The following is a 22,007-nucleotide window of genomic DNA, read 5'->3' on the forward strand; positions in this document are numbered from 1 at the left end:
CATCTGGTTTTGGAAGTAATCTGTGAGTCATGGGGACTCAACAATCTCACACCCTCGCGATCAAGACTATTTAAGCTTATGGGTAGGAAAAGGTAGTGAGGTGGAGCTGCAGCAAGCACTAGCATATATGGTGGCTAACTTACGCAAATGAGAGGGAGAAGAGAAAGCAAAGCACGGCCGAGAAGCTACAAAGATCAAGAAGTGATCCTGAAACTACTTGCGTTCAAGCATAACACGAGACCGTGTTCTCTTCCCAGGCTCCGCCGAAAAGAGACCATCACGGCTACACACGCGGTCGATTCATTTTAATTAAGTTAAGTGTCAAGTTTTCTGCAACCGGATATTAACAAATTCCCATCTGCCCATAACCGCGGGCACGGCTTTCGAAAGTTCAAAACCCTGCAGGGGTGTCCCAACTTAGCCCATCACAAGCTTTCACGGTCAACGAAGGATATTCCTTCTCCTAGGAAGACCCGATCAGACTCGGAATCCTAGTTACAAGACATTTCGACAATGGTAAAACAAGACCAGCAAAGCCGCCCGATGTGCCGACAAATCCCGATAGGAGCTGCACATATCTCGTTCTCAGGGCACACCGGATGAACACTACGTACAACTAAAACCAACCCTCAAGTTTCCCCGAGGTGGCGCTGCAAGTGGCTCTATTTTGGACCAACACTCAGAGGAGCACTGACCCGGGGGTTTAAAATAAAGATGACCCTTGAGTCCGCGGAACCCAAGGGAAAAAGGCTTAGGTGGCAAATGGTAAAACCATGGTTGCTCCTTGCTGGAGGAGCTTTATTCAAGGTGAACTGTCACGGGGTTCCCATTATAACCCAACCGCGTAAGGAACACAAAATCAAGGAACGTAACACCAGTATGACGGAAACTAGGGCGGCAAGAGTGGAACAAAACACCAGGCATAAGGCCGAGCCTTCCACCCTTTAGCAAGTATATAGGTGCATTAAAGTAAACAATATATAATAATGATATCCCAACAATAAACATGTTCCAACAAGGAACAAACTCTATCTTCACCTGCAACTAGCAACGCTATAAGAGGGGCTGAGCAAAGCGGTAACATAGCCAAACAACGGTTTGCTAGGAAAAGGTGGGTTAGAGGCTTGACATGGCAATATGGGAGGAATGATATGGAAAGTGGTAGGTATCGCGGCATAGCAATAGAGCGAGCAACTAGCAAGCAAAGACAGAAGTGATTTCGAGGGTATTGTCATCTTGCCTGCAAAGTTCTCCGAGTTGATGAAAGCCTGATCCTCGTAAGCGTACTCAACGGGTTCCTCGATCACGAACTCGCCTCCCGGCTCTACCCAAAGCAAGAACACAAGCAAAGGAAAACACAATCAACCACAGTGCAATGCGCAAGCAACATGATGCAAAACATGACATGATATGCGGGATGTGATATGCAAAGCGTATGCATGCTCCGGAAGGAAAAGATTGAACCAGGTCTCAACTTGCCAAACCAAGAGTGCCACTGGAAATATGAGTTGATTTCGGTCGAAATCGATATAAATATCACCGGAATCGGATGCACGGTTTGAAAATGGCAAGCAAAACAAGAATGGCACAATTCTGCGATTAACAGCACAATGCCATCTAAAATGCAACAAGAAACTAAGCTATTGCACTCCAACATATCAACAAAGCACATGGCAGTGATCTACTCAAGATGCTTGACAAAATATGAACACTGAGCTATGGCTAAATCACACAAGAGCAGGTTCAAACCAGCATGGCAAAAGTGAAAAGGATATCAGCATCACAGACTTAGTGAAAATAACAACATGGCAGGAATTAACATCGGGAAGCAATGTTTAGAGCAAGATAACAACATGCTACAGGATCAGATCATAGCAAAGAAAGGCATGGCATGAATGTACTCAAAGCATATAACAAAAGTCCCTTACTGACCATAAGCCAAAAGGGCACGGAAAACATGATGGCACCCATGTAAACATAGCAAGTTTCGTTAACAGATTCAGACTTAGCAGAAAAACTGGACATGGCAAAAACAGAGTTATGAAGGCATGTTTGCGAGCTCGATTCACTCAACACAAGGCATTGCATGACAAGCTAAGCATATAACCAGCAATAAGACATGATCAAGAAGCTAACCATGGCAAGAACAATCTCATAGCATGCATGGTTCAACTACAACAACCTTGGCAAAATTGATTAACATGTAAGCAATCTGCCAGGAACATTTTATAGCGAAAGTAGAGCAAGATTGAGTCATGCTAGGGTACTCCGTAAATGCAAACAGGAGCATGGATGGATAGAGCACAACCATATGTCAAAATCATCCTAATTGAACATACTCAAAAGAAGCATGGATCACTCTGTAGCAACATGAAAACATGGCATAAAAATAACAACAGGGAAATGACAGTGAAATTCTAAGTCCCTGAAATCAGCAACATCACGAGAGCTACTTTGCATGCTTGTGCTAGTCACCACATTGATCACAAAAATACATGGCATACACCCCTGCAATAGTCATTTGGGCATCAAAATGGACTCAAACAAGCATGATGCAATGGAACAAAATGAAGAGGACATCATGATGAACATGTTGACATGCCACACGCACGAAACGGAGCTACGGATGCGGAGTTATGGCATGATGAAAAGTGATTGAAAAAGTAACAGAAAATGACTTAGAGAGAAATTGAAGTCAACCCTAGGGTTTCCAGATCCAGATCCGGGTGCGCGGTTTACGAGGTTCGCTGGAGAAGTCGCGATGGCCAGAGCTGGAGAGGAGGTGGCCGGAGCTTGGGGACCTGCCAGATCCGGAGAGGACGACGGCGCGGTGGACGAGGACAACGGAGTCGGCGCGGGGAGGCGAGGCGCGCGGCGGGCGGTGACCGGAGCACGACGTGGGGCGGCGGCGACCAGCGAGATGGCAGCGAGGTAGGGCGGCGAAGGCGGCGGAGGTCGATGGCGGTGCTCGCGCGGAGAGCGGTGGGGCGCCTCGGGCGCGGGACGGCTGCCGCGCGGGCTTCGGGGGCCCACCTGTCGGATTTCGGGTTCTGGCAGACCCTTGAGGTTCGAACACTGGGGTGCGCGCGGAGATTTTGCCTCCTACCTACCTGCACCCCTCCGCCTCGCTAAGATCTAAGCTATGGAAAGAACAACACGAATGACACAGGGTTTATACTGGTTCGGGCCACCGTTGTGGTGTAATACCCTACTCTAGTGTGTGGTGTGGTGGATTGCCTCTTGGGCTGATGATGATGAACAATACAAGGAAGAACAGCCTCGCGAGGGTCTGCTCTTGGCTGGGGCGATGAACTGCTAGGAGGAGTTCAGTCACCCTTCTCTCTTTCTCTCTCTGATTCTGATTCTCTCCTCCCTCCCTCGTTCTGTGGGTGGCTGGTCCTATTTATAGTGGCCCTGGTCCTCTTCCCAAATATCGAGCGGGAAGGGAGCCAACAATGGCGGGCTAATTTGAAGGGGGACAACTAGTACTAGCTATCCTGACAAAAGTAGTCTTCGCCTGCACAAAGCTCTGGTGGTGACGCCGTCTTGGGCTCTACAATGACCTCCGTCTTGCAGTCCTCCTAGTCTTGGTCTTGTTGCACCGAAATGGAAACCTTTGCCTGATGCCTCGGTACTCTGCGGCTGCGCTTGCTCCCTTTGCACCAAAGAGGAAAGGAGGACGCTGCGCGGGCTGGCACCCGCCTGGCGCCTTTGGTCGTCATGGCTTGCGTCACGGGCACCTCGTGAGGTACCCCGCCTTGATCTCTCCGCCTCCTCGCGAGCTAGCCTGATGAGGCCGTGCCTGAGGAAGCTCCGCGTCGTCCGCCCCGCGAGGCTTGGCCCCTCACGAGGGTCTTGGGTCTGTGTTGATGAAGATGGGCCGTGCTGGGCCCCCCTTTGAGCCACGCCGCAGGCAGGCAAGTCTGGGGACCCCCGTTCCCAGAACGCTGACAGTAGCCCCCGGGCCCGAGGCGCGCCCGGACTTGGCCGTGCAGGGAGGCGGAAGGGTAAGAGCGATGCGCGGGGGCCCTAAAAGCCTGCGGCCTTGGGCGCTGCGTGGCGGTTGATTGGACGTGGGCGTCTCCACTTCCCCATGGCGCCTCGGCAACTGCACGGATTGGACAAGCCCCTGCATGCAAAGCGGGTCATGATTACCTGCGATCGTGGAGGTCGACGGTTGGCCTTCGCCGGCCATAAGTACGGAACAACGTGCACCCTTCCAGTTTATCCCCCCTTGCTTCTCCTTCTTCTTCATGGCCCCGTCGAAGAGGTTCTCGGCCGCAGAGAAGGGGAAGGCTCACCAGGTTGAGCCTGCCTCTCCCCCGCCGAAGCGCGGCCGAGGGCGCCCTCGCAAACATCCTGTGGCCACCATGGCAGCTCCCCACGGCTGTGGAGACGATTTTCAGCGCGGCGACGGGCGGATTGCTGCGGCCGGAGGGCGCGCTCCGGTCGCTCGTCCCCCTAGGCCACGCTTTCGCGCTGCAGAGGTGCTGCCGGAGTTCATCGTGTGGTCGGCGGAGCCGACTAGCACCCGGCTTCCGCTTCCTCGCTTCCTCCTCGGTGAGCTCCCGGCCGGCACCCCAGGCGGCCTCTGGCTTTAGGCCGACGGCTGCTGCAGCCGGGCCTCATGGGCTTCACTGGAGGTCTCCGCAGCCGGGAGCCTGGCCCTGGCCCGCGGTTGGCAGACGTTTGCCCGCGCGCGTGGCCTGAGCCGTCGTTGCACCCTGCACTTCAAGTTTGATGGCGATGCCACCCTCTACGTGAGGGTGTTTGGGGAAGATGGTCGCCGCGCAGGGTGCTGCCCCGAGGACGACGACCGCGGCCGGGAACCCAGCTCCAGCGACGATGGAGAAGACAACGCTCGCATGACTGGCGGCGCTCGGGGTTCCCCAAGCTTCTCCGGTTCTTCTTCAGGCAACGACTCTTCCAGCGGTGGCCGCGGTCAGCCTCCACGCCGTCGCATCTGCTTGGGAGGTGGTAGCGTGTCCGCCCACCGTCGCGCCTCGGTGAAGCGCGAGAGGGAGTCTGCCTGAGCCCCGGAGGCAGCTCGAGTCTTCCCTGCAGGCCGGTGTGAGGCGAGCTGCGCCTGATCTGTTCTTTCTTTTCCTTTTTTCCTGCGTAAAAAAGACAGTGCTGTGGAGCCCCGCGGGGGCGTGTTTGGGTTATTGTTGTTAATCATCGTTTTGCTTCCGTTATCGTGCCTTCCGGCTACGTGCCCGCGTGTGGATAGTTCCCGGCCCCAGTCGTGGGGGGGCGACCGACCCAGGCCCTGTGTTCGTGTCGCGATGCCCGTGGGGCACGGACTGGAGGGGTGCTCCTGTAATGGACCTAGGTCACGAACCCTTTGAATGACTAGGACAGGAACACTCGCGAGGGCGCTCGGCAGTCCCCCCCCCCTCGCGAGGCCTTGCATAAGAGAAATCGAGGCAGGAGAGTGAAAAGTCGAAGAACCACAAGCCAAAGACGGCAACAACTTCAATAAAACATCGAATGAGAAGGAACAAGCCAACTGCGGAAAGCAAATGAAAAGCCGCGTCTGGCACCTAATCTAGTCTTCGACATCTTCTCACCAGCGCGGAGCTAAGTGCTGCCACTGGGCGTGGGAGGGAGCCCCAGGGCCTGAGGCCGGCGCTCCTGAGACTCCGGGGCGTGTACAGCCCCAACTCATTATTACGTGAGAGTGTCATGGGCGGCGAGCTTCACAGGCGTTGGCCTTCTTCACAGGCTCCGGGCCTTTTCCAAAATGCGACAGCTTCACAGGCATTCGCCTTCTTCACAGGCTCTGGGCCTTTTCCAAAATGCGACAGCTTCATAGGCATTCGCCTTCTTCACAGGCTCTGGGCCTTTTCCAAAACGCGACAGCTTCACAGGCATTCGCCTTCTTCACAGGCTCTGGGCCTTTTTCAAAACGCAACAGCTTCACAGGCATTCGCCTTCTTCACAGGCTCTGGGCCTTTTCCAAAATGTGACAGCTTCACAGGCATTCGCCTTCTTCACAGGCTCTGGGCCTTTTTAGGGATAGAACCTCCGGAGGTGCTGGATGTTCCATGCGTTCTGGACCGGCACCCCCTCCTGAGTCTCCAAGCGCGCGGAGCCGGGCCTGGAAACATGAACAACTTTGAACGGGCCCTCCCACATGGGAGAGAGCTTGTGCAGCCCCTCCCTGGAGAGAACCCGCCTGAGCACGAGGTCTCCTACCTCGAGAGTTCTGGGGCGGATGTTGCGGCAGTGATATTGCCGCAGGGCCTGTTGGTACCTCGCCGCTCGCAGCGCGGCTTCTCGGCGACGTTCCTCCCCTAGCACGAGGTCCATCCCCCGCATGGCATCCTGCTGCGCCTCGTCGAACGCCAGGACCCGCGCGGAGCGACGTCTGACCTCGTGAGGGAGGACCGCTTCGGCTCCGTAGACCAGGAAGAACGGGGTCTCTCCAGTCGGCTTGGTCGCGGTTGTGCGGATGGACCACAACACGGACTGAAGCTCGTCGTACCAACCTCTGCCGCAGGCCTCCAGCTTCTTCTTGAACGTCCTGGTCTTGAGGCCCCTCAGGACCTCAACGTTGGCTCGCTCGGCCTGGCCGTTGCTTCGGGGGTGCGCCACCGAAGCGTAGCATATCTGCGTTCCAAGGTTAGCACAGTATGTTTTGAAGAGGTTACTAGTGAACTGCGAACCGTTGTCCATGATGATGCGGTTCGGCACCCCGAACCGGCTCACGATGCCCTCGATGAACTTGACCGTGGAACCCGCGGGAATGGTGCGGACAGCCTCTACTTCAGCCCACTCGGTGAACTTGTCCACGGCGGCGTAGAGGTAGCGGTAGCCCCCAGGCGCCCGAGGAAACGGGCCCAAGATGTCCAGCCCCCAGACTGCGAACGGCCACAAAAGGGGTATAGTCTGCAGGCCTCCTGCTGGCTGATGGATCTGCTTGGCGTGGAATTGGCAGGCCTCACAAGCTTTCACTAGTTCGACGGCGTCGTTGAGTGCGGTGGGCCAATAAAACCCACTGCGGAACGCCTTGCCGACAAGGGTCCGTGATGATGAATGATGTCCACAGTCTCCGCCATGTATATCTTCCAGCAGTTCCTTCCCTTGCTTCCTGGAGATGCAGTGCAGGGACACATCGTTTGGTCGCTTCCGGTAGAGCTCTCCATCCTTGATGCAATATGTCGTGGCCTGGCGTGCCACTCGCTCCACTTCCTCCTCCTTCTCCGGTAGGGTCCCTTGTGTTAAGTAACTCCGGAGCTCCGTGATCCAGAATCTCTCCTGAGGTTCCATCGTCATTTGCAGGCGTGCTCCTGAGGCCGGGCCACAGGCCGGAGCTCCCGAGGCAGGCGGCTGGGGGAGCTCCTCCCGAGGCTGAGCCATGTTTGACAATGACGGCAGGGCTGAGGGCTTGAAGAGCCGCTCCTCGAAAACGCCAGGCTCCTGAGGTAACTGCCTGGACGCCCGTTTGGCGATGTCGTCAGCCTCCTAATTGGTGCCACGGGGCACATGCTGCAACTCCAACCCCCAGAACTACTTCTCCATCCTGCGGACCTCCGCAAGGTAGGCTTCCATGTGCTCATCTTTTGGCTCGTACACCTTGTTGGAGAAATTGACAAGGAGCTGTGAATCGCCCTTGATGGTGAGGCGTTTCACCCCTAGGGCAGCTGCGGCCTTCAAGCCCGCTATTAAACCTTCATACTCCGCTATGTTGTTGGAGACCTTTTCACCTTGCTGGAAACAGAGCTGCACAGTGTAGTAGAGCTTGTCCTGAGTGGGCGGTATAAGCACCGCCCCAGCCCCTGCGCCATGCCTGGAGAACGCCCCATCGAAGTACATGACCCAGCCTTCTGGCGCCTCGCTTCCCGGGGAGAGGGACCGATCCTCGCCGGCCTTGAGGCCTGGTACCTCCGTCCATTCTGCCACAAAATCCGCCAACGCTGCTCCCTTGATGACTCTGGTCGTGCTGAATTCGAGCTGAAACGCTTGCAGTTCTATGTTCCACTCAGCGACCCTTCCAGCTGAGTTAGGGATCCTGAGCACTCTCTCAGGGGGTATGACGAGACGACCTTGATGGGGTGACCCTGAAAATAGTGTCGCAGCTTGCGTGAGGCCACCAGTAGCGCGAGGAGGAGTTTCTGAGGCATGGGGTACCGCGCCCTCGCATCCCGCAACACCGTACTGACGAAGTACACCGGGTGCTCAACGAGGTTGGGTGCGTCAGTGCTGGCGGCTCCCTTCGGAGACCGTGGCGCCCGAGGCTGGCCATCTGGGAGAGGGGCCTCTTCCGCCTCCGGTGCACTCCTCTGCGGCGGCTGATCCTCCTCAGCCGCGGTGGCGGTTCCTGTGGGCCTTCCTTGTTCCTGTTTTGCCTTGTACCGGGCTGCTGCTGCGGTTCTGATTCGACGCTCCTCTCTAACCGCCACCAGGGCCGCGCTGGCGGAGTAGGGAGTGGCGGCGAGGTAAAGCACCAGGGGCTCTTGAGGGCGCGGAGCCACCATGACCGGCGGGCTGGTCAGGTATCTCTTGAGATCCTGGAATGCCTTGTCGGCCTCTTCAGTCCACTCAAAGGGCCCCTTTTTCTTCATTAGCTGGAAGAAGGGCAGCGCTCATTCCCCCAACTTGGAGATGAAGCGCCCTAGCGCGGTCACGCGCCCAGTGAGCTTCTGTGTTTCTCTGAGGGTCTTTGGCGGGCTCATGTCTTCCACCGCCCTCACCTTTTCCGGGTTAGCCTCGATGCCTCGGTGGGACACGAGGAAACCCAAGAGCTTGCCCGAGGGGACTCCGAACACACACTTCTCTGGGTTGAGCCGTAGGTTCACTGCGTTGAGGCTCGCGAAGGCTTCCTCCAGGTCTTGTATCAGGGTCCTGGCCTCCCGAGACTTTACCACAATGTCATCGACGTACGCTTCAACATTCTTCCCGAGCTGCGGGCCCAAGGTGATGTGCATCAGCCGCTGAAAGGTCGCCCCTGCGTTACGCAGCCCGAATGGCATGCATGTGTAGCAGTACACCCCACACAGGGTTAGGAAGGCTGTCTTTTCGACGTCTTCTACCGCCATCTTGATCTGGTGATACCCAGAGAAGGCATCCAAGAAGCATAGCAGGTCACATTCCGCGGTGGAATCGACGATCTGGTCGGGAGCGGGAACGGATCTTGCGGGCACGCTTTGTTGAGGTTGGTGAAGTCGACACACATGCGCTCTTTACCTCCCTTCTTTGGCACAACGACAGGGTTGGCCAACCAATCCGGGTATCGGACCTCGCGAATGACCCCAGCGGCTTCTAATTTGCGGGTCTCTTGGACGATGAAGGCCTGCTTTTCTGTGGACTGCCGCCTGGCCTTCTGCTTCACAGGGCGCACGTTGGGGCACACGTTGAGGTGATGCTCGATTACACTCCTGGGGATCCCTGCCAACTGATCAGGCTCCCAAGCGAATACCTTCTTGTTTGCGCACAGGAACCCGACCAGGGCCTCCTCCTGCTCGGGTTCGAGGTTGGCGCCTATGGTGAAAGTGGCGTTGGTGGACCCGTCCTCATCGATGGGTATCTGGTTGGTTTCTGCTTTGTCTTGGGTGAACAACTGTTTCTTCTTGGCGGGTGCAGCCCCCTTGGGCTCGGGGGTCTCCAAGCCGGCGGGCTGTGCCGACGCCGCCGTCTTGAAGGCGAGCTTGAGTACCCGCAGCGCGTCTCTGGTGTCCCCGTGCACGGTGAGGACACCGCTGCTCCCGGGTATCTTCATGAGATTGTACGCCAGGTGCGTCGCGGCCATGAACTGGGCCAGCGTTGGGTAGCCGAGGATGGCGTTGTAGGGGAGGCCGATGGGGGCAATGTCGAAGTCGACCAGCTCCATGCGGAAGTTGTTGTAGGTGCCGAAGGTTATTGGGAGCCGGATCTGTCCTAAGGATCTGGATGATCCACCCCCAACGCCTGAGAAGGACCGGCTGGGTTGCAGCCGTTCCAGGGGTATGCAGAGGAGGTTGAAGGCCTCGACCGAGAGCACGCTGAGGCCCGCACCGCCATCAATGAGAGTTCTGGTGACGGCCACCTGGCAGATGGTGGGGGTGCACAGCATGGGGAGCGCACCCGAGCAGGCCGAGTTGGAGGGGTGGTCCTCCGAGCTGAAGGTCAGGCTGGCCTTGGACGCCGCCCGGTCCGGGAGAGCCCCCTGCCGTGTGGAAGTGGCGCTGACCCGGCGGATGAACGGCTTGACGTGGTTATTTGTGGGCGGCGCCTGCGAGCCGCCCAGGAGGGCCGCGACGACCGGGGGTGTTGGTGTAGCGCGATGGGCGGGGAAGAGGCTGCGAGGCTCTTCCCAAGAGGCCACGGAGGTTGCCGGCAGGTGGAGCAGCCATGGGTGCGGAGCGCCGGTGAGGGCCATGGGGAGCCAGTTGGCCATGACCCTATCGTCACCTCCAGCTTCGAGGGGGGGCCTCCTTGCTCGCCGGCAAGAAGGCCAGCGGATCTGTCGCGCCGCCGTAGCGCGGCGGAGTCATTGGCTTGAACTTGTCCGGCCACCGTACCCGTTGCAGGGCTGGGGCTAGGGCTCGGAGCCCCCTGGCCCCCGTGTTGGCGCCGGCGGCCGGAGCGGGCGACGCGCTACTCATCGCGAGGCAGGCCGTGGCGGAAGAGAAAACTCCGGTGCACCCCTACCTGGCACGCCAAATGTCGGATTTCGGGTTCCGGCAGACCCTTGAGGTTCGAACACTGGGTTGCGCGCGGAGATTTCGCCTCCTACCTACCTGCACCCCTCCGCCTCGCTAAGATCTAAGCTATGGAAAGAACAACACGAATGACACAGGGTTTATACTGGTTCGGGCCACCATTGTGGTGTAATACCCTACTCCAGTGTGTGGTGTGGTGGATTGCCTCTTGGGCTGATGATGATGAACAATACAAGGAAGAACAGCCTCGCGAGGGTCTGCTCTTGGCTGGGGCGATGAACTGCTGGGAGGAGTTCAGTCACCCTTCTCTCTTTCTCTCTCTGATTCTGATTCTCTCCTCCCTCCCTCGTTCTATGGGTGGCTGGTCCTATTTATAGTGGCCCTGGTCCTCTTCCCAAATATCAAGCGGGAAGGGAGCTAACAATGGCGGGCTAATTTGAAGGGGGACAGCTAGTACTAGCTATCCTGACAAAAGTAGTCTTCGCCTGCACAAAGCTCTGGTGGTGACGCCGTCTTGGGCTCCACAATGACCTCCATCTTGGAGTCCTCCTGGTCTTGGTCTTGTTGCACCGAAATGGCAAACTTTGCCTGATGCCTTGGTACTCCGCGGTTGCGCTTGCTCCCTTTGCACCAAAGAGGAAAGGAGGACGCTGCGCGGGCTGGCACCCGCCTGGTGCCTTTGGTCGTCATGGCTTGCGTCACGGGCACCTCGTGAGGTACCCCGCCTTGATCTCTCCGCCTCCTCGCGAGCCAGCCTGATGAGGCCGTGCCTGAGGAAGCTCCGCGTCGTCCGCCCCGCGAGGCTTGGCCCCTCGCAAGGGTCTTGGGTCTATGTTGATGAAGATGGGCCGTGCTGGGCCCCCCTTTGAGCCACGCCGCAGGCCGCATGCAGGCAAGTCTGGGGACCCCCGTTCCCAGAACGCCGACACCGCCGTGGGCTGAGCGGGCCGGCAGCGCGGGGGCTGGCTGGTGCCACATGGTGGCTCCGGAGTGGCTGGGGCGCGGCGGCGCGATTTCGTCCTGCGTCGCCCGGACGTGTCTGGCGGCGCGGAGGGGAAGTTAGGGTAGGTTTTGACCGCGAATTTCGGAGGGGGAGGTCTATTTATAGGTAGAGGGAGCTAGGAGAGTCCAAATGAGGTGCGGTTTTCGGCCACGCGATCGTGATCGAACGACCGAGAGGATGGAGGGGGTTTAGATGGGTTTTGGGCCACTTTGGAGGGGTGTTGGGCTGCAACACACACGAAGCCTTTACGGTTCCCCGGTTAACCGTTGGAGTATCAAATGAACTCCAAATGGCACGAAACTTGATAGGCGGTCTACCGGTGGCGTACCAAGGCCGCTTGGCAAATCTCAGTCCAATCTGAGAACGTTTAACACCCGCACACAAAAAGATGCAAAAGGGGGCACCAGAGGACATAGGAGTGCCGGATGGCAAAACAAACAATGGGGAAAATGCTCAGATGCATGAGACGAACACGTATGCAAATGAGATGCGCATGATGACATGATATGAAATGCATGACATGGACAAAAAACACAACGAAGACAAAACCCAACCACGAGGGAATATCATAACTAGGAGTCGAAAATGGCAAGAGTTGGAGTACAAATATGGTAAGTCACATCCGGGGTGTTACATGCTGCCCCTACTGTCACTGGGAAAGGACACCGCAAGATTGAACCCAAAGCTAAGCACTTCTCCCATTGCAAGAAAGATCAATCTAGCAGGCCAAACCAAACTGATAATTCGAAGAGACTTGCAAAGATAACCAATCATACATAAAAGAATTCAGAGAAGATTCAAATATTGTTCATAGATAAACTTGATCATAAACCCACAATTCATCGGTCTCAACAAACGCACTGCAAAAGAAGATTACATCGAATAGATCTCCACAAGAGAGGGGGAGAACTTTGTATTGATATCCAAAAAGAGAGAAGAAGCCATCTAGCTAATAACTATGGACCCGTAGGCCTGAGGTAAACTACTCACACTTCATCGGAAGGGTTATGGTGTTGATGTAGAAGCCCTCCGTGATCGAAGCCCCCTCCGGCGGAGCTCCGGAACGGGCCCCAAGATGGGATCTCGTGGATACAACAAGTTACGACGGTGGAATTAAGGTTTTGGCTCCATATCTGATCGTTTGGGGGTACATAGGTATATATAGGAGGAAGAAGTGCGTCGGTGGAGCAACAGGGGGCACACGAGGGTGGAGGGCGCGTCTGGGGGGTAGGCGTGCCCCCTACCTCATGGCTTCCCTGTTGGTTGCTTGATGTAGGGTCCAAGTCTCCTGGATCTTGTTCATTCCAAAAATCACGTTCCCGAAGGTTTCATTCCGTTTGGACTCCGTTTGATATTCCTTTTCTTCGAAACCCTAAAATAGGCAAAAAAAAACAACAATTTTTGGCTGGGCCTCCGGTTAATAGGTTAGTCCAAAAAATAATATAAAAGTGTATAATAAAGCCCAATAATGTCCAAAACAGTAGATAATATAGCATGGAGCAATCAAAACTTATAGATACGTTGGAGATGTATCAAGCATCCCCAAGCTCAATTCCTGCTCGTCCTCGAGTAGGTAAATGATAAAAACAGAATTTTTGATGTGGAATGCTACTAGGCATAATTTCAATGTAATTCTTCTTAATTGTGGCATGAATATTCAAATCCGAAAGATTCAAGATAAAAGTTTAATATTGACATAGAAATAATAATACTTCAAGCATACTAACTAAGCAATTATGTCTTCTCAAAATAACATGGCCAAAGAAAGTTCATCCCTACAAAATCATATAGTTTAGACATGCTCCATTTTCATCACACAAGAATGCTCTCATCATGCACAACCCCGATGACAAGCCAAGCAATTGTTTCATACTTTAGTAATCTCAAAATTTATAAACCTTCACGCAATACATGAGCGTGAGCCATGGATATAGCACTATGGGTGGAATAGAGTATAATGATGGGGCTATGTGGATAAGACAAAAAGGAGAAAGTCTCACATTAATGAGGCTAATCAATGAGCTATGGAGATGCCCATCGATTGATGTTAATGCAAGGAGTAGGGATTGCCATGCAACGGATGCACTAGAGCTATAAATGTATGAAAGCTCAACAAAAAAACTAGTGGGTGTGCATCCAACTTGCTTGCTCACGAAGACCTAGGGCACTTGAGGAGGCCCATTGTTGGAATATACAAGCCAAGTTCTATAATGAAAAATTCCCACTAGTATATGAAAGTGACAAAACAAGAGACTCTCTATCATGAAGATCATGGTGCTACTTTGAAGCGCAAGTGTGGAAAAAAGGATAGTAGCATTGTCCCTTTTCATTTCTCTTTTCTCTCTCTTTTTTTGGGCCTTCTTATTTTTATTTGGCCTTTCTCTTTTTTATTGGGACAATGCTCTATTAAATGATGATCATCACACTTCTATTTATTTACAACTCAATGATTACAACTCGATACTAGAACAAGGTATGACTCTATATGAATGCCTCCAGCGGTGTACCGGGATATGCAATGAACCAAGAGTGACATGTATGAAAGAATTATGAACGGTGGCTTTGCCACAAATACGATGTTAGCTACATGATCATGCAAAGCAATATGACAATGATGAACGTGTCATGATAAACGGGATGGTGGAAAGTTGGATGGCAATATATCTCGGAATGGCTATGGAAATGCCATAATAGGTAGGTATGGTGGCTGTTTTGAGGAAGATATAAGGAGGTTTATGTGTGAAAGAGTGTATCATATCATGGGGTTTGGATGCACCGGCGAAGTTTGCACCAACTCTCAATGTGAGAAAGGGGAATGCACGGTACCGAAGAGTCTAGCAATGATGGAAAGGTGAGAGTGTGTATAATCCATGGACCCAACATTAGTCATAAAGAACTCACATACTTATGGCAAAAATCTACAAGTCATCAAAAACCAAGCACTAGGCGCATGCTCCTAGGGGGATAGATTGGTAGGAAAAGACCATCGCTCGTCCCCGACCGCCACTCATAAGGAAGACAATCAAAGAACACCTCATGTTTCAAATTTGTTACATAATGTTTACCATACGTGCATGCTATGAGACTTGCAAACTTCAACACAAGTATTTCTCAATTTCACAACAACTCAACTAGCACAATTTTAATATCACTACCTCCATATCTCAAAACAATCATCAAGCATCAAACTTCTCTTAGTATTCAAAACACTCATAAGAAAGTTTTTACTAATCTTGAATACCTAGCATATTAGGATTATTTAAGTAAATTACCATGCTATTTAAGACTCTCAAAATAATCTAAGTGAAGCATGAGAGATCAATAATTTCTATGAAACAAATCCACCACCGTGCTCTAAAAGATATAAGTGAAGTACTAGAGCAAAACTATATAACTCAAAAGATATAAGTGAAGCACATAGAGTATTCTAATAATTTCCGAATCATGTGTGTCTCTCCCAAAAGGTGTGTACAAAAAAGATTATTGTGGTAAAGTAAAAAGAAAAGACTCAAATCATACAAGACGCTCCAAGCAAAACACATATCATGTGGTGAATAAAAATATAGCTCCAAGTTACCGATGGAAGTAGACGAAAGAGGGGATGCCTTCTGGGGCATCCCCAAGCTTTGGCTTTTTAGTGTCCTTAGATTATCTTGGGGGTGCCACGGGCATCCCAAAGCTTAGGCTCTTCCACTCCTTGTTCCATAATCCATCAAATCCTTACCCAAAACTTGAAAACTTCATAACACAAAACTTAAAGTAGAAAATCTCGTGAGCTCCGTTAGCGAAACAAAACAAAAGACCACTTCAAGGTACTGTAATGAACTCATTATTTATTTATATTGGTGTTAAACCTACTGTATTCCAACTTCTCTATGGTTTATAAACTATTTTACTAGCCATAGATTCATCAAAATAAGCAAACAACACACGAAAAACAGAATCTGTCAAAAACAGAACAGCCTGTAGTAATCTGTAGCTAGCGCCAGATCTGGAACCCCAAAAATGCTAAAATAAATTTCTGGACGTGAGGAATTTATCTATTAATCATCTGCAAAAATAATTAACTAAATATCACTTTCCAAATAACAATGGCAGCAGTTCTCATGAGCGCTAAAGTTTCTGTTTTTTACAGCAAGATTAACAAGACTTTCCCCAAGTCCTCCCAACGGTTCTACTTGGCACAAACACTAATTAAACACAAAAACACCACCAAAACAGAGGCTAGATAAATTATTATTACTTAACAGGATCAAAAAGCAATGAATAAAAATAAAATTGGGTTGCCTCCCAACAAGCGCTATCGTTTAATGCCCCTAGCTAGGCATAAAAGCAAGGATAGATCTAGGTATTGCCATCTTTGGTAGGCAATCCATAAGTGGCTCTCATAATAGATTCATAAGGTAATTTAATTTTATTTCTAGGAAATTGTTCCATTCCTTTCCTTAACAGAAATTGGAATCTAATATTTCCTTCCTTCATATCAATAATTCACCAATCGTTCTAAGGAAAGGTCTACCAAGAATAATAGGACATGAAGGATAGCAATCTATGTCAAGAACAATAAAATCTACGGGCACATAGTTCCTATTTGCAACAATAAGAACATCATTAATTCTTCCCATAGGTTTCTTAATAGTGGAATCCGCAAGGTGCAAGTTTAAAGAGCAATCATCAAAATCAGGAAACCTAACAAATCACACAAAGTCTTTGAAATCGTGGAAACACTAGCACCCAAATCACACAAAGCATAGCATTCATGATCTTTAATTTTAATTTTAATAGTAGGTTCCCACTCATCATAAAGTTTTCTAGGGATAGAAACTTCCAACTCAAGTTTTTCTTCATAATATTTCATCAAAGCATTAATGATATGTTTAGTAAAAGCTTTATTTCGACTATAAGCATGAGGAGAATTTAGCATGGATTGCAACAAGGAAATACAATCTATCAAAGAGTAATTGTCATAATTAAATTCCTTGAAATCCAAAATAGTGGGTTCATTAATATTTAAAGTTTTGACTTCTTCAATCCCACTTTTATCAAATTTAGCATCAAGATCTAAAAACTCCGAATTTTTGGAATGCCTTCTAGGTAAAGGTGGATCATATTCAGTCCCATCATTATCAAGATTCATATTGCAAAACAAAGATTTAATAGGGGAAACATCAATAACTTTTAGATCTTCATCTTTATTATCATGAAAACTAGAAGAACACACTCTTATAAAGGAATCTTTCTTAGCACGCATCCTAGCAGTTCTTTCTTTGCACTCATCAATGGGAATTATCATGGATTTGAGAGACTCATTGATATCATGCTTAGGAGGAATAGATCTAAGTTTCAAAGAATCAACATCAAGAGAAATTCTATCAATGTTCCTAGCCAACTCATCAATCTTAAGCAATTTCTCTTCAATCAAAGCATTGAAATTCTTTTTGCGAAGTAATAAATTCTTTAATATTAGATTCAAAATCAGAGGGCATATTATTATAATTTCCATAAGAATTGTTGTAGGAATTACCATAATTATTAGAGGAATTACTAGGATAGGGCCTAGGATTAAAGTTTCCTCTATACGCGTTGTTACCAAAATTATTCCTACCAACAAAATTCACATCCATAGATTCATTATTATTCTCAATCAAAGTAGACAAAGGCATATCATTAGGATCAGAAGAAACACTTTTATTAGCAAATAATTTCATAAGTTCATCCATCTTTCCACTCAAAACATTAATTTCTTCTATCGCATGCACTTTCTTATTAGTAGATCTTTCAGTGTGCCATTGAGAATAATTAACCATAATATTATCTAGGAGTTTAGTAGCTTCTCCTAAAGTGATTTCCATAAAAGTGCCTCCCGCGGCCGAATCTAAAAGATTTCTAGAAGCAAAATTCAATCCGGCATAAAAAATTTGTATAATCATCCACAAATTCAAACCATGAGTAGGGCAATTACGTATCATTAATTTCATTCTCTCCCAAGCTTATGCAACATGTTCATGATCAAGTTGCTTAAAATTCATAATATCGTTTCTAAGAGAGATAATCTTAGCGGGAGGAAAATACTTAGAGATAGAAGCAGCTTTGCACTTATTCCAAGAGTCTATACTATTTTTAGGCAAAGAAGAAACCAAGCTTTGGCACGATCTCTAAGCGAAAAAGGAAATAGCTTCAATTTAACAATATCATTGTCCACATCTTTCTTCTTTTGCATATCACACAAATCAACGAAGCTATTTAGATGGGTAGAGGCATCTTCACTAGGAAGGCCGGAAAATGGATCTTTCATGACAAGATTCAGCAATGCAGCATTAATTTCACAAGATTCAGCATCGGTAAGAGGAGCAATCAGAGTGCTAATAAAATCATTGTTGTTGGTATTGGTAAAGTCACACAATTTAGTGTTATCTTGAGCCATCGTGACAAGAAAGCAATCCAACACACAAGCAAACGAGGAGCAAGCGAAAAAGAGGCAAATAGAGAAAGAGAGGGAGGATAGAGAGAGAAGGCGAATAAAACGGCAAGGGTGAAATGGGGGAGAGGAAAACGAGAGGCAAATGTCAAATAATGTAATGCGGGAGATAAGGGTTTGTGATGGGTACTTGGTATGTTGACTTTTGTGTAGACCTCCCCGGCAACGGCGCTAGAAATCCTTCTTGCTACCTCTTGAGCACGGCGTCGGTTTTCCCTTGAAGAGGAAAGGGTGATGCAGCAAAGTAGCGTAAGTATTTCCCTCAGTTTTTGAGAGCCAAGTTATCAATCTAGTAGGAGGCTACGCGTGAGTCCCTCGCACCTGCACAAAACAAATAAATCCTCGCAACCAACGCGATAAGGGGTTGTCAATCCCTACACGGTCACTTACGAGAGTGAGATCTGATAGATATGATAAGATAATATTTTTGGTATTTTTTTATGATAAAGATGCAAAGTAAAATAAAAGGCAATGAAAATAACTAAGTGTTGGAAGATTAATATGATGAAGATAGACCCGGGGGCCATAGGTTTCACTAGTGGCTTCTCTCAAGAGCATAAGTATTTTACGGTGGGTGAACAAATTATTGTTGAGCAATTGACAGAATTGAGCATAGTTATGAGAATATCTAGGTATGATCATGTATATAGGCATCACGTCCGAGACAAGTAGACCGACTCCTGCCTGCAGCTACTACTATTACTCCACACATCGACCGCTATCCAGCATGCATCTAGAGTATTAAGTTCATAAGAACAGAGTAACGCCTTAAGCAAGATGACATGATGTAGAGGGATAAATTCATGCAATATGATAAAAAACATCTTGTTATCCTTGATGGCAACAATACAATACGTGCCTTGCTGCCCCTACTATCACTGGGAAAGGACACCGCAAGATTGAACCCAAAGCTAAGCACTTCTCCCATTGCAAGAAATATCAATCTAGTAGGGCAAACCGAACTGATAATTCGAAGAGACTTGCAAAGATAACCAATCATACATAAAAGAATTCAGAGAAGATTCAAATACTGTTCATAGAGAAACTTGATCATAAACCCACAATTCATCGGTCTCAACAAACACACCGCAAAAGAAGATTACATTGAATAGATCTCCATAAGAGAGGGGGAGAACTTTGTATTGAGATCCAAAAAGAGAGAAGAAGCCATCTAGCTAATAACTATGGACCCATAGGTCTGAGGTAAACTACTCACACTTCATTGGAAGGGCTATGGTGTTGATTTAGAAGCCCTCCGTGATCGATGCCCCCTCCGGTGGAGCTCCGGAACAGGCCCCAAGATGGGATCTCGTGGATACAAAAAGTTACGGCGCTGGAATTAGGGTTTTGGCTCCGTATCTGATTGTTTGGGGGTACGTAGGTATATATAGGAGGAAGAAGTACGTCGGTGGAGCAACAGGGGGCCCACGAGGGTGGAGGGTGCGCTTGGGGGGGTAGGCGCGCCCCCTACCTCGTGGCTTCCTTGTTGGTTGCTTGACGTAGGGTCCTAGTCTCCTGGACTTGTTCGTTCCAAAAATCACGTTCCCGAAGGTTTCGTTCCGTTTGGACTCTGTTTGATATTCCTTTTCTTCGAAACCCTAAAATAGGCAAAAAAACAGCAATTCTGAGCTGGGCCTCCGGTTAATAGGTTAGTCCCAAAAATAATATAAAAGTGTATAATAAAGCCCAATAATGTCCAAAACAGTAGATAATATAGCATGGAGCAATCAAAAATTATAGATACGTTGGAGACGTATCAAAGGTCGTGTGTGATTGTTCATTGATCCAACGTGGTTTATTCCTAGAAACTATGTGTGTTATTGAATGCATCACACGTGGTGTTTTCTCAATAACCGTGTGCAATAGAAAAACCCAATTAGCAGGCTAATTATCCAATTATTAATAATCCATTTATTAATCTAATTGACATTTCATATTAAGCACACAATATATTTCTTTTTCATAATTGAAATACATCAGAGTACAACATCATATAGCTTCAGCACTCAACTACCCCATTACACAACTACAGCAGCACCAAGTTTCACATGCAACATCTATAACCTTTCGAAATTAGCATCATAGACGGTACATAGACAGATGTATCTCATCTGGAAAACTGTTGAAGCAGAAGGCGAATATTGAGCCATCATTGATGTTGAAGGTCTTTGTAACTTTAGGCCAGTGCCTGTGGATGATTGACCGTCCATCCTTCATCCTCTTCAGGAACACTTCAATATTGAACCGTGGGTGTTGTATGAATACCTTCCTCGCCTCCTGACCATACAGGTGGTTTGAGAGGTAATCATCAGTGAACTGCTTTGTAAAGGCTTGAAAACAAGGGTGTGCATAAATATCTTCTCTATATTGGAAATGGGGCAAAGGAATAAAAAGGCAAGGCATAATAGTTAGTACCATCCTATAGTGAACTGATGTCTTCTTCACTGTGCAGACAAAGATCTTGTTGTTTTTTGTTGCTAATTTCTTTATCCTAACAATCTTTCTGAGTTTCTTGACTTGACTGATATTCATGGACAACTCATTTACCCATATGCAAAAAGGGTCGAACAGTGGGTCAAAACCTCTGACAGCAAGACCTACATGTGCAAGTCCAAATTGTTAGAAACCTAAATATTAGAAAGGTTCCTGCAATTGCACAATAATGTGCTATTAGACAACGGACCATGCACGTGCTAACCTCGATTGTAAACCTCAGTGCTTCCCATTATTTCCCTACAACACAAATAAGGTAGTTAGTCATCAGATTAAGTAAGGGTTCACATGCTATCAGTAAAATATGTTGATGAAAAATAAGCACATTGCAGATTCATCAGATTAATTTAAGCCACATGGAAAACCCATTTATCCAAACCAAGCATGATTAAGAACTAGGAAATATAGCACCTGTATATGTTTCTCATGTATTAAGTGTAGCCAAATTCGATTTATTCCTCACATGCACAACAATACAAAATTCTACCCACGACAATTGGACATCGCATTGCAGAATTGAACCAAGAAGTTAACTAAACACCACAACAAATGAACCAAACATTAACTGAGCACCACATTGCATAATATAACATACTCCTAATAGAAGATTAGATAGTTAACCAAACCAAGCATGCTTAACAACTTGGAAATATAGCAATTGTATTTGTTTCTCAAGTATTTAGTACAGCCAAGTTCAATTTATTCCTCAAATGGTATACAATAACAGAATGCACCCACAACAATTGAACATCGCATTGCAGAATTGAACCAAACAAAAGAGTTAATAAACACCACAAAAAATGAACCAAACGTTAACTGAGCACCACATTGCACAATATAACATACCTCTAATAGAAGAATAGACAGTTAACCAAACCAAGCATGCTTAACAACTTGGAAATATAGCAATTGTATTTGTTTCTCATGTATTTAGTACATCCAAATTTGATTTATTTGTCACATGGTATACAATAACAGAATGCACCCACAACAATTGAACATCGCATTGCAGAATTGAACCAAACAGCCAACCGCGTCACGTCCTCAGCGCGCGAGGCGTCGACGGTGGCCTCGATGGCGAGGTGCTCCTCCAAGATCTGGGGGTCAACACAAATTGCAGCCATCGCGACCTCATCCGCGCGTGCCGCTGCGATTTGCTTCTCCGCTACCAAATGCTCCTTGAGATCCTGGCTATAATGCGCACACCATGACTTAGAGCGGCGCTTATTTGGTGGACGGGTCGGTGATTTGGGTGGAAGGTGTCGCACCGGCGGTCGGGGCATGTGGGATGTGGAAGGAGGAGGAGGATGGGGGTCGGGTGTGGATTACCTGCCTGGATAGGCGAGGCCGAGTAGCGTGAAGGAGGGTCGCCGGCGAGGAGGCGGCGCTG

The sequence above is a fragment of the Triticum urartu genome, chromosome 7A, assembly GCF_056163025.1.
Source record: "Triticum urartu cultivar PI428250 chromosome 7A, HENAU_Tu73, whole genome shotgun sequence".
Lineage (NCBI taxonomy): Eukaryota > Viridiplantae > Streptophyta > Magnoliopsida > Poales > Poaceae > Triticum > Triticum urartu.